Source organism: Mandrillus leucophaeus, unplaced genomic scaffold, assembly GCF_000951045.1.
Source record: "Mandrillus leucophaeus isolate KB7577 unplaced genomic scaffold, Mleu.le_1.0 Scaffold97, whole genome shotgun sequence".
Taxonomy (NCBI): domain Eukaryota; kingdom Metazoa; phylum Chordata; class Mammalia; order Primates; family Cercopithecidae; genus Mandrillus; species Mandrillus leucophaeus.
In genome coordinates, this window is record NW_012110585.1 from 1,877,710 (window position 1) to 1,882,269 (window position 4,560).

Consider the following 4,560-nt stretch of genomic DNA (forward strand, 5'->3'; position numbering starts at 1 on the left):
CCTCCAGCCCTCTGGACACAAGAAGTTCACTCTGGTTTATAAACAAGGCCTATATGCACAAGAATCCATCTAAGAGATAAGAAAATCTCCTCCCTCCTTTTCTTTCCCTCTTTCTATGGTTTATATAAAGTATATGAGATGGGATTGAGGACTATACTCTGATTTTTTTATCTTGCCCAAATTCCTATCTAAGGGGTCTGGGGAGTCACGCCCTACAAATCATAAATTCTCGTCGGATGGGGTTTTCTTTAACCCTGTATATCATGACTTACTTTCCAACCTGATTCTGTTATGAGACAAGGAAGAAAATCAAAATATTTTACCCCAAAACATGCCTCATTGCCATATTTTGAAATGTCCCTGCAAAGCTGTTCTTTGCAAGGAGGTGGGGGGGAGGGGGACAGAAATTGCATCTGTAAAGAATTTATTTATGTGTTTATTTTTATTCTATTTTATTTTGAGATGGAGTCTTGCTCTGTTGCCAGGCTGGAGTGCAGTGGTGCCATCTTGGCTTACTGCAAGTTCCACCTCCCGGGTTCACACCATTCTCCTGCCTCAGCCTTCCAAGTAGCTGGGACTACAGGCACTCGCCACCACGCCCGGCTATTTTTTTTTTTAGTTTTTTGTGGGGTTTTTTTTTTGTATCTTCAATAGAGACAGGGTTTCACCTTGTTAGGGTTTCACCATGTTAGTCAGTTGGCTCGATCTCCTGACCTCATGATCTGCCCGGCTTGGCCTCCCAAAGTGCTGGGATTACAGGCGTGAGCCACGGTACCTGGCCAAGAATTTATTAACATAGCTAGATCTTTTACTTCCAGATCTTCCCAATCCTAAAGAGATAACTGAGATCTGAATAGGAAACATTTGTCATGTATTGTCTCTGAGGGCAGCCACTATAAGACTTAGAAGAACTTTGGTCTCCACAATTTTTATCTTAAGCTGAACATCCCCTTTCTATCAATCCCAGGTCTTTAGATGAACTCAACCAATTGTCAACCAGAAAATGTTTAAATTCAGCTATAGCCTGAAAGCCCCACCACCCCCAATCCCTGCTTTGAGCTGTCCTGCCTTTCTGGAACAAACCACAAACCAGTGTATTTCTTACATGTATTTGATGGATGCCTCATGCCTCTTTCAAATCTATAAAACCAAGCTGTGCCCCGACCACCTTGGGCATATGTTCTCAGGACCTCTTGAAGGCTGGGTCACTGGCCATTGTCACTCATATTTGGCTCAGAACAAATCTCTTAAAATATTTTCCAGAGTTTGGCTCTTCATCGACAGGAATATACAGAGAAAGGAGTTAATGCAGCAGGCCTATACTGTTGTCCTGGGAAAGACTTGCTTGCAAGGGTGGCCCTTGACGGGCATCTGAGAATTTAGATTTCAGGAGTGTTCCTGAAACCGCCATTGAAAAATTATAATGGTGAGAAAATTATGACTGTGAAAGAGATCCGATCTAACCCCCTATCTTGCCTTTAACCTCCAAACTGCCCTTAGTCATTTCTGGGCTTGGACCAAACTAACTTTGGGAGAAATTTAGTTTACGGTTCAAATGATTATAGCCCTTCCCCAAAACGAAACCACCTTTGTAAAGCTAATGAAAGACCACCAGGTTAGGAGGATGGGAGAAGCCTGAATTCTACTAAGGTGCAGACATACAGCAATGGTCACCCATTATTCCAGGGGCTACAAGATTTGCAACTTCCCCAATTACTCCTGCAGATCATATCACAATGGTAGAACCTGGATTGGCCTTTTGAGATGGCCTTTCAGATTTGTGCATTTCTGACAACCGATGACTCTACCGTGACCACCAACCGGTCCTGTGGGCCCCGTACAGCAGCACACTTAGTGTGCAAAGGACCCTTTTCCACACCCCTATGATTGTATCCCCAACCAGGCAGCTGCACCCATCCCCTTGCCTGCCAAACAATCCTTGAAAAATCCTATCCTCTGAATTTTCCAGGAGGCTGATTTGAGTAATAATAAAACTGCAATCTCTCATTCAGCTGGCTCTGCATGAATTAAACTCTTTCTTTATTGCAATTCCCCTGTCTTGTTAAATTAGCTCTATCTGGGCAGTGGGCAAAATGAACCCATTGGGTGGTTACATTCCCACCATTAACTGGTTAGAGTGACTTACTGTGTCTAAACTGTTCGTACAAACAATATGGTGTATGTTTCAGGGTCCTCCAGAGAAGCAGAATCACTAGGGGGTGTGTGTGTGTGTGTGTGTGTGTGCCCGCGTGTGTGTGTGTTTTAAGGAATTGGCTCATGTGATTATAGAGCTGGCAAGTCCAAAACCTACAGGTGGGCCAGCAGGCGGGAGACCCAGGCAGAGCCAATGCTGCAGTTCAAGTCCATAGGCTGTCTGCTGGCCGAATTCCTTCTTGCTCAGGGAAGTTCAGTCTTTTGTTCTAGTTGGATCATCAGCTGATCTTGGAATCTTGAAAGCTTGTACGTGGTTTCCCCTAGACTTTATCCCATGTGTCTTTTCTCTTTGCTGATTTGGTTTGTATCCCTTTGCTGTAATAAATCACAATTGTATGACTAGGTATGGAGTCCTGCAAGTCCCACTAGTGATTCATCAAACCTGGGAGTAGTACTGGGGACCCCAATAAACAATATTACAAGGGCCCATCTTATTCCCTTCATCCACTGAAACATATTGAAAGTGTAACATAAGTAAATCACATATTGTATCAAAAGCATATTATAATGAATAATGTAAGAGTAGCTCAGAGGAGCTACTGATTATATAGTACTTCGGCAACATGAAGGGTCACATAAAGACTAAGTAATAATCATAAGGCAGATTATACTTTTCAATTAATTTCAAAGGACATTTCAGCAGATTTTCACAAAAATGAACTTAATTTTGTATGTCCAGCAAGAACTTTTGTAAACCTTTTAAATATACCTAGAATATTTTTAGTGATAAAGATAAGTGCAGAGATCCATTAACTGAAAGGAAAAATGTTTAGGAACTATTGAATAAAATTTCAAGCCTAAAAGGTTTTGAAATCAGAATTAGAATTATAAGGAAATATTTCATAGATAATGCTCTCTGGGTTTTGTTTAATAGTCATACTAATTAACTTCTTAATTTCAATAAAAATGTAGGAAATTCACCTCTGTTCAGTACTTGACAAATAAATCATGGTAATTACATATTCACATGGCCTATAATAACTCTTCTAACTCAGCCTAGTAAGCAAACGTTTTTTTTTGTTGTTGTTGTTGTTGTGTTTTTGTTTGTTTGTTTGTTTGTTTTGAAACGTAGTCTCACTCTTTCACCCAAGCAGGAGTGCAATGGTGCGATCTTGGCTCACTGCAACCTCCACCTCCCAGGTTCAAGTGATTCTCCTGCTTCAGCCTCCTGAGTAACTGGGATTACAGGCACATGCCACCATACCTGGCTAATTTTCATGTTTTTAGTAGAGACAGGGTTTCACCATATTGGTCAGGCTGGTCTCAAGCTCCTGACCTTGTGATCCACCCAGCTCGGCCTCCCAAAGTGCTGGGATTACAGGTGTGAGCCACCACGCCCAGCACAAGTGTTCTTTAAGATAATTATTCTTTTCTAAAAGTCACCTGTATAAAATGACTACTGCAGGTCAGGAGTTTTGAAGCTCTATGATGACATGGAAACAGGAGTTTCCTAAACCTTCAGTTCAGTATTAGCATCCTTCCAGGTTCAGCTTTAGTGAGATGTGTGTTCCCAGGGCACTAACACATATTTATCACATTTCCCATTGTATTAGTCTGTTTTCACGCTGCTAATAAAGACATACCTGAGACTGGTTAATTTATCAAGGAAAGGGGTTTAAGTGACTGACAGTTCCACATAGCTGGGGAGGTGTCACAATCATGGTGGAAGGCAAATGAGGAGCAAAGTCACGTCTTACATGGTGGCAGGTAAGACAGCATGCGCAGGGGAATTCTCATTTATGAAACCATCAGATCTCATGAGACTTATTCACTACCATGAGAACAGTATGGGGGAAACGGCCCCCCATGATTCAGTTAGCTCCACCTGACCCCAACCCTTGACATGTGGGGATTATTACAATTATTACAATGTGAGATTTGGGTAGGGACACAGCAAACCATATCACCCATGATACTTAATCATAAATAATCATAGTAGGAAAAGAGTCTCTGAAACTGATTCAGTAATATCTGAATATCCCTGGCAACCTAGAAGCCAAGTGTCCTCAGGAAAGTAAAATAGGAAATAAGTAGGAAGAACCCAGACTTTCAAGTTGGACAAACTGAAGATGGTGGGCTCTAAAGGAGATTTCTGGGGAACTCATAAGCTATCTTTGTGTGGGGCACTTTGAGAAGCATTGTAGTACGTTCTTGATAAATTGATGCTATTAATGTCATTCTTTTTTTTTTTTGAGATGGTGTCTCACTCTGTCACCCAGGCTGGAGTGCAGTGATGTGATCTTAGTTCACTGCAAGCTCTACCTCCCAGGTTCACACCATTCTCCCACCTCAGCCTCCTGAGTAGCTGGGACTACAGGTGCCTGCCACCACGCCCGGCTAATTTTT